This window comes from Myotis lucifugus, unplaced genomic scaffold (assembly GCF_000147115.1).
Source record: "Myotis lucifugus unplaced genomic scaffold, Myoluc2.0 scaffold_76, whole genome shotgun sequence".
Lineage (NCBI taxonomy): Eukaryota > Metazoa > Chordata > Mammalia > Chiroptera > Vespertilionidae > Myotis > Myotis lucifugus.
Genome location: NW_005871124.1, coordinates 561,574 through 573,833, shown reverse-complemented (window position 1 = coordinate 573,833; position 12,260 = coordinate 561,574).

Sequence of the window (12,260 nt, the reverse complement as noted above, 5' to 3'; positions counted from 1 at the left end):
GATTCCCAGAATTCCTGGTACTCCCTGCACTCTGGGCTTCTGCTTACGGTCCTGGGACTGCCACCAGAACTACTATTCCCAGAATTCCTGATGCTCCCCACGCTCTTGGTTTTTCCTTCCTGCTCTGTCTCTGTCCCATGGCCTCCCACTCTGCCAAGTCCTCCAAGCCGCCAGCTCTCCCGCTCTGCTCTCTGCCCGGTGCCTGTGTATGCAAATTAACTCACCATATTTGTCAGGTTAATTTGCATACTCACATCTGATTGGCTGGTGAGTGTAGCAGAGGGATGGTCAATTTACATGTTTCTCTTTTATTATATAGGATATAGATATGCATAGACCATGGACATAGACAATAGTGTGGTGAAAGCCTGGGGAGGGTGGATGCAGGGTGGAAGGGGTCAAGGGGGAAAAAACAAAAACAAAGGGGACATCTGTAGTACTTTCAATAATAAAGATCAATTAAAAAAATAGAAAAACAATTGAAGCAAGAGACCCCATCTTTCCCCATTCATTATCCTTTTCTAACTATTAAAATCCTAGGGTGGGGTGTGTGCACGCATGCAGGGGTGTGTGTGGATATATGTCAGTGTGTGTGTGTGTGTGTGTGTTTGTGTGTGTGTGTGTGTGTGGAGAGAGAGAGAGAGAGAGAGAGAGAGAGAGGGAGAGGGAGAGAGAGAGAGAGAGAGAGAGAGAGAGAGAGAGAGAGAGAGAGGAGAGGGGATTGGGGGGAAACAGAGGCTAAAATTGTAAGAGGGAGGTACAGACACAAACAGAAAACCACTGAAATCTGGCTGGACAGATTGGTCACCTCCCCTACAACAACGATGGATGAATTGACCCACAAAAGCAGTGTGGAACCAGTCCACACTCTGTCAACAACATTGTAATATTAGCCTACTGCCTGCTAAGGCAAGGTGGATGCTTATGATTCTAATTGTACCAGGAATGGTGGCAGAGGAAATGTCACAAAGAGATAAAAGGGGAGAAAGGAAGCCATCAGCATGTGACACATATCACTGACAATTTGAACCATGATTTGTAGTTTTAAAAACACTTTTGCAAATAATATTCACTATATTGGCATCTCCATGAGGGTGAGACCATGACATTTACTATGTATCTCATGCCTGCCATAGCCTGGGTCTAGCACATAGGCATAGCACTTGCATATGGTAAAAATGTATAAATGGAATCTTTCATCCAGTGGAGATTCAGAAGGGAGCAAATTATCTAAGGTTACTCAGCCATTAAGCAAATGACCTGTGATTTGGTTGTTCTCTAAATCCTGTTCTTATTTCCTATGCCACCATCCACAGTGTAGTAGAGAATAAAGAAATGGCCACAAATTCTTTGTAGTTTCTCCTCTCAAGAAACTGAGTCTTTTTATTCAACCATCACCCATTGAATTGCAAGTTTGATCAGTTGACTTGCTTTTGCCAATGTGGTATTGGCAAATATGATGTAAAAAGAGGCTTGAAAAATACTTGCAAATTGAGGCTTGCTCTTCCTTACAGCTGGCAGTACTTCCATTACCACGTGAAGAAGCCCAGGATAACCTACTGGAGAATGAGGGACTATGTAGACAGAGAGGCTCCAGCAATTCCAACAGTCGCAGCCATTCCCACTGAGGCTCCAGACATTTGAGTGAGTCCATTCTAGACCATCCAGTCCCGTTGAGTCATCTCAAAGCAGAAGCCACAAAATATTTAGCAAGTAATGATTGTTGGTTCAAGCCAGTAACTCAGGTTGATTTGTTATACACCAAAAACTGCTACAAATAGCATTATTCCATCATCAGTGCTTTTGTTGTTTCATGGTTATTATTATTTTATGCTGAACTGCCCTTCTTTTTCACACTTACAACATGAATTCCTCATGCAAACACATACCCATATACTAGAGCACACACACAAATAGGCACAGATACTTATGCACTTTTAGACTTAAACTCAGGGAAAGAAGGGCACAACTTTTAAAAAACTTATTAGCACATAAATTTGGCTTGAAGAGAAGCTAGGTTCTCAAGGAAGACTAAAACATTACTCTGGTTGTAATTTGCAGCCAACTCAGGGTTGCCCTTTACATCACTGTTGACTGGTCTTTGTGGGGAAGTCTGTGGTGGATTAGCAAAGAAAGGAGATGGAAAAACAATAAGGAGTAAAGGATTCTCACCTGGGAGTCTGGCCATTATCAAACCCCTGGCTTGCACAAGGACCACAGTCCCACAGCCTCTGCCAACAAACTGCTATCAACAAGTCAACTTGAGGCATTTCATCCAGGCTAGCAGGCACAAAGGACACCACCCACCACCTGAGTAAGCCAACAATATATGTGCATGGGGATGTGAGCTGACTGGCCAACTGTGGATAATTATTCACAATTCAAGGTTAAAGCAAAGAAAATACATCTCTTTCCAGAGTCTGGCGTCTCTTGGATTGGCACCATCAGGTTCTTCCTGGTTTTCCAAGGGAGAGTTAACAGCTGCCAACTGGCAGGAGCCTGAGCCCACAGCTGCTGTTCTGCCACCTTCCCATGGTCTGTCACTTGGGCCATTTCTAAGCTCTGGTTGCAGTCACAGAACATCTGCATTTAACCAACCATGAGGGGCCTGCTAAGTTACCCAGTGATATAATAGAGGTGAAAAAACTGCTGGGATGAATATAACAAAAACACAACCAAAAGTGTTGAAGCCTTGAAGAACAGCTGAACTACACAGAAATAACAGAGCCAGCCTGGCCAGTGTGGGTCAGTGGCTGAGCATTGATCCATGAACCAAGAAATCATGGTTAGACTCCACTACAGGGCACATGCCTGGGTTGCAGGCTCAATCCATAGTAGGGGGTATGCAGGAGGTGGCCAATCAATGATTCTCATCATTGATGTTTTGATCTTTCTATCCCTCTTTGTCTTTCCAGTCCTCTTTCTAAAATCAATTAAAAAAAACACTTAAAAAAAGAAATAATAAAGCTATATAACAGACCACACTCAAGGACCTGAGAGCCCAAGAACCATGTGTAGCACATAATAGGTGCTCAATAAATACTTATTGAATGGATGAATAAAATCAGCCCAGCCACAGAAAAACAGGGTTTCATGTCTGTTCTCAGGTCTTACTGAAAATGCATTTGGCCTGCCTTGCTGAAAACCTGGCTTTCCTTCTGAGGCCAATTCTGACCCTAGAAAGAGAGGCACTCCAGGCTACATCTTAACTGTCAGGGTTTGTGCTATCAGCTTTTTTTTCCCTAGTGACTTTAGTGCAGATTAGATCAAATACATTAGTGTTCTCCATATTAACTACATTGTTTGATAGAAATAACTTTACATGCTAAGGCAGGGGGTAACTTACACAATTCTCTGCCTCAAAATGAAGATTTACCAATGTGTTCATTTATTTATACTTCATCTCCCTGCACAAAAGATTTAAGACAGCAATGGAAAAATATAAATGCAGTATTCTGTTTTCAAGCTGACAAGCATGGATAAGGAAGCTTTTAAAAAATGTTTTCCTGGTATCCTTTTTTGATCTATACTTGGTTCTGTATAACGTCCATGTGCAATAGATTGCAATAATAGGAAGGTTATGGGTCCTGCAGGGGGATGTGAACTTTGAGGAAAATCATAGCTGAACCTCTGGCCAAACGAGGTCATCAGATGAGAATTCCAATTCCAGAGAATGTATGTATTCTGCCTATACAATACAATTTGGGGAAATGAAAGATTGTGCCATTACAAATTCAATAGAGTTCAGAGGAGGGGGCTAGAAATGAGGGAAGAGGGAGTAATGCTTGCCAATTTATCAAGGTTAAGTCCCTGTATCTCTCTCTTAATGCAATCAAGAGTAATCATAGGCAGCTTCTAAGAAAATTTTGTGCTTCCCAATATTCTCTGTTCAATAATTGTACATTTATAAGTTATTGACAACTCCACTGGTAGAAAGGTAGGCAGGGCAGATGACCTCTAGGCAGGCCTGATGATAAAAATTGGCTAAAAGTGGTTTGCCTAAATAGAAAGAATAACCTAGACTATAATGATGACAGAAGGGAAGAAGGGGCAGAAGACATGTGCAGCACTCAGACTGACAGTAGTGGCAACACAGTTAGGGGTGGGCTCAGAACTCCAGACACAAATTGCCCCCTAAGTGCATCTTGGGGTTGAGTTTTATATAGCCAGAGAAAAACGGAGGGAACTGGGCTAAGGATAAGAAGAGAGAACCCTATGAGACAGCAACTGGTACTGAAAAGGAAGATGCTGGAAAAATCTTCATCCACTTTCAAAGTTTACCTAGAGTCAGCCCAACCTGGTCACCACCTTTGGTGTTTACTTCTGTCTGAGTAAGAAGCTCAGCACTCTCCTCAGTCACCTGCCAGTCTCTAAAGAGCACAATCATGTCTTCTGCAGCAGCCTTGAACTGGAGTGTCCTCCTCTGGTTCTTGCCCAGTTGAGAAAGGCACTGTCTGGCTTGTCACTGTTGCCTGAAGAGAAGTTATTAGCAAATTTCCAAGGCAACTTCTGGCGTCAGGTGAGGCTGGGCTTCTTGTTATTACTTTAAGCTACCAGCCCTGCTTGCTGGTAGCCTAAGACTTTAATGGAAGCTTCCCCATATTCCCTGGAATTCATGAGGTTGTCTTAGGCTATTTTTTATAGCACTATCCCTATCCACTCCCAATTCCCATTTTAAAACCAGTGTCCCAGTTGGGCCTCCCACTCAATTCCAGTTACTAGGTAATGTGAAACATCTAGTTCTCAGTTCATATGTGGGGCAGATATAATTAATACAACTGAAGTCTACTGAATGGTCATTGACAGATCATCTCCCACTCATGTTACCCCTGGTGACCCATTTGAGTTACTCCACCACTGTCACACATGATCCCTATCTCCACAGCCCTAGTTGCATGAGCTCTCAGTCTTCAGGTGTCTGATACATAACATCAAAATGCTTTAAACACATAGTGACAACAGCAGCTAGAGTTTCCACTAGGGGAAGATTCCTCAACAGGGACATTTTTATGAATATCAGCTATTACATTGTGATGTAATAAGATGATGCTATTATGTGATATAGGTGAGTTGCTTGTGAATTTCTCCCCCACACTATTTGACTCCAGAACATCATGGTTTGTTTTGTTTCATTTAGCTTTTTTCCTCACCTCTTTGCTATTATCAGTTCTCAGCTCTATTTGTCCATGTCATTGTACCTGTTTCTAGCAGCACTGGCCATCTAATCTCCTAATTTGTTGTTTCTAATAAAACATCTTGGAGGAGGTAGATAAGTTCCAAATGATGACAATTTATAAATGGCACAGTGCGTGGAATATTATAGGTACTAAAAATGTTTTAAAATGTTTTGAAGTAAATAAAAGAAACTTTCCTGCCATAATACATAGAAAGTCTGGATAAAATATAGCATTACCTCTCCCCAATTTTTTAAAATTTATCATTATTGTTGAAAGTATTACAGATTTCCCTTTTTCCCACCCACTGACCCCTTTCACCTTCCCCCTCCTCTTAGGCCTTCCCTGCACTATTGTCTGTGGCCATGGGTTTTGCATATATGTTCTTTGATTAATCTATTCCTACCCTCTCTTCTCTCTAAGATTTGTTAGTCTGTTCCAAGCTGTCTGCAAGTGGCCTCAGGCCAACGAAAAGGGAGATCCTTGTAGATGTGACGTTTGAGTTAATGGTATCTGTGGATATAGAAAACTCAAGATGAGAAATTAACATAAAAACTGTTCCAAGGCATGGGAGACCCCTAAAGAGGAAAACAAAAGCCAGAGATAGATTTACAGTTAAAATAATGATGAGTTACACAAGGAAGTGAACTACCATAAGGAATAGCTGACAGATGCAACAAAGAGGAAGAATGTAGTCTCGCCACTGGAAATAATAGAAAAATCTGAAGAAGAATATAAAATAAAGATCTGAAAACGATTAAAGAGATAAAAGAATACATAGACATCACAATGAAATTAAAAGATAATATGAATAAAGTGCAACTTCATTCGAAATACTAATAATAACTTACAGTAATAATAACTTTTACAGACAGTGATGAAAATTTATAGTAAATTTAATAATATAACATCAAAACTTAAGTAAGAGGTAAGTTTTGTAAAAATAGGCAGCAGGAAGAGACTAGGTGAGAAAAAGGGAAAGGAACAAGGAAACATTTAAAAGCAGGAGTATGGAAGCCTTTCCACTGCACTAGAAGCTACCAGAATACGAGCCCAGGGACCATTTTATATTTAAACTTGCATGTCCAATATCTATTCAGCCAGTCCTTGGCATACAAGACCTGAACAACTGCTTGTTGAATGAATACAGGGGAAAAAGAATCAGCTACAGATAAAAGGATTAATGAATTATACAGATAAGTCTTCCAGGAAGCATTCTGGACTACAGTTTTTCTTTTCTTTGTTAAAGCCTGAGATATATACCCAAACTCATTCCATCTTAGCAACGGTGGACATTCATGGGCCAAGGCCATTTATAGAAATCCAGAGGCAACAGACATTTTTATAGAAATCATTTTGTAGCTGGCCCCACCTCAGTTCATTACTTTGTAGACTATGGCTGTACTGAGAGCCATACTCCATCCCTGCATGGATTTAAGCAAGAGTGCATGGGGACAGAAAGAGCTAAGGCAATAGAAACACAGCTGGGAAAGCCACACAGAACAAAGCAGAAGGTCTCTGGCCTGAACATTGCACAGTTGCTAACAGAGGGCTGGAAAACTCCCTGCTCTCAATGGCTTGACTTGTCAGTAGGGATGAAACTGGTGCCATGTGAATGTTAAATAAAATCAAAGCACAATGAAGAAATAGTTGACAAAAGATAAATGGGACCTGTTCCAGCACCAGCCCAATAATGCATCCATAGTTTCTTTATAGCTCTAATGAGAGGGAACTGGTAATAATAATAATTAAAAAATACAAAATCCCACCCTGTCATGGTGGCTTTAAGTCATGTTTGTGTTTATGCTCAATTTAACTATTTCCTAAACTATATATTTTCCACTCCAAATTTAGTCTTGATTGTCCTCAGTTTATATTTTAAGTTGTTAAAAAATGCACTGAATTTTTCCAGCCCTCTACACTCAATAATGTTCCCATTGCTCTTAGACTACTCAAGATGCTAAGCCTTGGAAGTAGTTCCCACAAGTGGAAGCAGCAATATCCTGTTGCTATAGGCAACACAAAACACACTTTATGAGAGGTTAACACTCCAGGATATCAGAATCAGATGGTTATGTTTCTGTGCTTGTTGCACCCACTCTGGGAAATGAAGCATGTCAGATGGCTTTCTGATTTTTAGTTTTTCCTTTCATAAAGTTAGGATGAATGGAAAGGGTTGGTTGGAGGTATGGGTTTGAGCATTAAGCCTACTGTAATTTGAAGCTGGGATTTGCCAGTTACTAGTTAAGTGACCTCACTGAGTTACTTTACTTCTCTGAACTCATCTGAAAAATAGGGCTAGAGGTATTATCAGTTGATAATAGTAGAAACAGTGAAATTCTATGGTGCTGACCTCATGGGGCAGCTGGGCAGTAAAGACAAGATGTTATATGGAATTATAACTCTGAGTTACTCAAAGCACCATGAAGACAACTGAAAATAGCCTGATTTTCCTGGTCTCAGCCATAGATAAAGCTCCTAAGATAACTGCACTATGAAGCAGGGTTTTAGGATTGGAAGAAGCAGAAGTCCACAGCAGAATTACAGAATTTACAGCACATGCTCCCCTCCTACTCCTTGCCACATCCCAACAAAACAAAAACAAAATCTAACCCAGATCCCAATGCATAGATTCTCATATGTAGAAGAGTGATATATATATATTGGAGAATACACATGCTCAAATGGGTACCAAAGTGTTAGAAGTTATCACTAGGGCATGTTAATAAGCACTTGTAAGTATGACCATGTGATAGATTGACGATGGTAAAAAATTCTTAGCTTCTTATCCAGCAAGAGGAAACATCAATGCCCAACTTATTGCATGTGGACTCACCTTAGTAACTTAGTTGACAATAGCATGAAGAATAAATGATGTTCTGGGGCTTCCAAGACTGTCACAAAAAGCCTTGCAGCTTCTGCCAGGTCGGAGGATGCTTACTGTGGAGAAGTCAGTTACCAGGTAAGGAGCCTAATTGCCTGGATGATATCATACTGGAAAGCACACATGAAGTGACCACACAGAGATGCCTTGAGACTACTAGTATATGGAGGAAAAAAGAGAAATGCTCAGCCAGCCCCTAAGCCTTCCAGTCAGTTCCAGCTGAAGACCCCGGCATCTTGAGGTGAAGAATCAGGTTGTCTCTGCCTAAATTGCAGATTCAAAAGCAAAATACATGTTGTTTCTTAAGCCGCTAAGTTTTGGCATGGTTTGTTACATAGCAATACATAACTGGTAGAAAATGCATTCCTTTACTGTCCAAATTTTTACAACCAGCATGTGTTTCTTTTTTAGTTTGAAAATAAAAGGGAAAAATAAGAGAAAGTTAAAGGAGAAGAAAGGCTTTTGAAAAAGAGAGAGGAAATCTCCTGTACTCTTTTTATATCAAAAGCCTCTCCCTTTACGCTATACTTAACTTGGATTGTCAGAGGCTATTCAGCTCCTTCTTCTAAAAAAATACACCCCACCATTTGATACCTCCTGTCATCTCCTCGAAAATAAATCCTGTTCCAAACAACTGCAAGCACAGGGAAAAGCCCTTCAGAAATTCAGAAACAAGAACTCACAAATGGACTTGACTCAAACAAAGAGGAACAATTACTGCCCTAACCGGTTTGGCTCAACGGATAGAGCATCGGTCCTCAGACTGAAGAAGGGTCCCAGGTTCGATTCCAGTCAAAGGCATGTACCTTGGTTGCGGGCTCGATCCCCAGTGGGGGGTGTGCAGGAGGCAGCTGGTCGATGTTTCTCTCTCATCGATGTTTCTAACTCTCTATCCCTCTTCCTTTCTCTCTCTCTCTCTCTCTCTCTCTCTCTCTCTCTCTCCTCCCTCCCTCTCTCTCTCTCTCTCTCTCTCTCTCTCTCTCTCTCTCTATATATATATATATATATATATATATATATAATTTTAAAGAGGATCAATTGCTTTAGAGTCTATTAGCTGTAACCACCATGGTCCAACCTTAGAGAGGGCCAATCTTCCCTATAAGAAAATTGTCTTTAGATAGCAGATTTGTGGTTACCAGAGTGGAAAGGGGATGGGGGAAGGCGAGATGAATACATGGAGTCAGATATATGGTAACAGATGAAAACTAGACTTTTAGTGGCGAGTACACAATAGAGTGTGTATATAGGTATTGAATTATAATGTTATACACCTGAAATTTATATAATGTTATCAACCAATGTTACCTCAGTAATTTTTTTTTAAAAGAATGTGTGGTCTTTAGGATCTTGGATCAGAAGGGACATCAGAGTGTCAACTGAAGGATTTTTCATGTCACTTTTTGGCTTCTGCCTTCATGAAACAAAGGGGTTTGACTTGATGGCCTTGAAAACCTCCTGAAGTTTAATGCTTGAAGCTAAAGTAAAAGCTCAGGTCTTGCTCTGCAACATGTGACACAAATCAACGTGACCTAACAGAACATTCTCTCCTTCCTCCACTCTCTTTACTGAAAGACCAGAATTCCTGTGCATAAGGAGCTATTAGGGATAAAGGAATGTCAACTTGGCATGAACTTTCTATTCTCTGAGGGGAATAAAGTGTAGTCACTGTTTTCAAGAGGAAAGTGTGAAATAAGGAGATCTTGGGAAATGATTTTTACTCTTACTTGATCGAGAATGGTTTTTGTTTCCTGGTATCTCCTCTACAGGCTATTTTAGATTGTCTATCAGCCATCCCCTCCCACCAACAGAAAAGCAGAAGAAAGCAGCTTTATGAAAGAATAAACCACTTCCCCACCCCCTTGGTATAAGAATTCCCTCATCAGTTAAATGGAGAATCAGCTTACCCAGTGAATTCTAATGAGGCAGTCTGCTTAGCTGTCAGAAGTCCTCCCTGCTGAAGAAGATGGAAAGCAAGGAAAATATGGCACATGATGCTCTGAGCAGTTTACCTTCCCCTACCGAGGAATATGAACATCAGAACAGCTTCCATTATAACTGGCCTCATAGACAAACCCAGCAACAAGGAACACTGGAGTAAGCGGCCCTGGGTCTAAGACTCCAACAAAACAAGGCATGTATAGAATAGCAATTCTAGAAAAGTAATTAAGATTAATTATTAGTCTAATGAAAGACTAGGCTTAAGCATACACATATATACAAGTACCCTTTGGGTGACAGCTCTGAATTGAAATAGGGAACATTTTAACCTTAGTCCCAAGGATAGACAGTTGATGCTCTATTTTGTTATTAGTTGAGAAATCATGGAAACCATTTACTAGTATAAAGGTGGTAATGAGAAATCCAGGAAATGGGCTGAAAGCAAAGTGACAGGGGTCCTAGACTAACCTTGGCCATGAGTTTTGTTATTTGAGAAAAGACAGATACGTAAGCACTGGCTCTGTGCTTCTGAAAAAAGTGGAATGTCAGAGCATGAACCACAGGGATAAGCACAGCATATCTTTCAAAGGAATTGATTTTGATGATGGATACTTTAAATATTGTGGTTTTTTTCAATCTGGTAAATATTTTCCTTACTTAAAATCAACCCTGTGAGCTACAAGTAGCATAAAACAAAATTTTATTGTACAGTTCATGAGTTTTAGCAAATGTGTATACCTGTATAAACACCACCACAACAAAGAGAGAATATTTTCATCATCTTCCAAAATTTTCTTGTGCTTCCTGTCACTACAAGTCAGTTTTGTCTTTTTTAGAGGTTCATATAAATGTAATCACACAGTATGTGATTTTTGTGTGTCTGGCTTCTTTTACTCAGCAAAAGGGCTTTGAGATTTATACATGTTGTTTTGTGCATCAATTCACTTCTTTTAAGTGCTGGATAGTGTTCTATTGTATGAACATAGCAGAATTACTTTTAACCATTCTCATGTTGATGAACATTTGAGTTGTTTCAAGTTTTGGCTATCATGAATAAAGTCACTAAGAACATTTGTGTAGAAGTCTTTATGAGGCCATGTTTCCATTTCTCTTGAGTAAATATCTAGGAGCAGGATTTCCAGGTCTTATGATAAGTCTATGCTTAATTTTATAAGAAATTGCCAAACTTTTCCAAAGTGGTTCTATCATTTTACATTCTAACTAGCAGTAATTAATATTAAGACAAATGCAAATGGAGTTGAGCCACATCATATGTGGAGGTTCAAAAATCCAATATGTTAACCATAGTCAATTTCCCACGAAAAATTCCTTAAGACATCATCCAGAGTACCATACACATATTGTAACATATGGGTATGCATATATAGTATATATATATTGTTTAGATTAATAGGTAACTATATTATTACAATACAATTTTATATAATAAGTAGTGATGGCAGAGGTGGGGGAGGGATATATCTTCATTACTATCTGGTATTTGCGATGGTTCAGAAAAAAAATCGGAAGCTTTTGTGTTTTTCAAATTTGAGTAATGTATGAGTCTTTTTAAAGAAAAAAATTTCTTTTGGATGTCCACTCTTGAATAAAAGTATTTGAAGCCCTTAAATATTTATAAATTAATGTAACTTGGAACTATAACACCAGTACAATTCTACTTAACAACAGTGATTTAAAATAATGGATAATAATGATTTGCTGAATCTAACCTGCAACTGGCACTAAAAATATGAGAGGAGACATCATGCCTATACAACCACAGGTCAAACAATGTCTCAATTTTCCCAGTGCTTTGCAAATTATTTTTTAATTACTCAGAAATCTTGGCTCAGGAATGAGCATTAGGTACAAATGCTTCATTAACATATGAGGCCTGCCTTTGTGGTTTTCTTATTAGGCCAACACAAGTTAAATGGAACTACATATAAAACTGTGTTGTTTGGTCTCACCATCATATCCCCAGTAACTGATGAATGAAGAGAGAGATAAAAACCCTAAACAGAAGCTATAAGGTTGAATAATTATGTCAAAGACTTTTAAAAAATGAGACATGTTTTCAAAATAATCAAATAGTTGGGGCCAATTAGACAAAATACAAATTTAAAAAATATTTGAAGCTTTCAAATTCTCATTTGGCCTTTGGCAAGTGCAGACATAACAGAAACAATCTGCAGTTCTTTTGAGTGGTGAGCCTGGGAAAACAGTAAAGCCACAAGGACAAGGGGTAAATGAATCAAGAA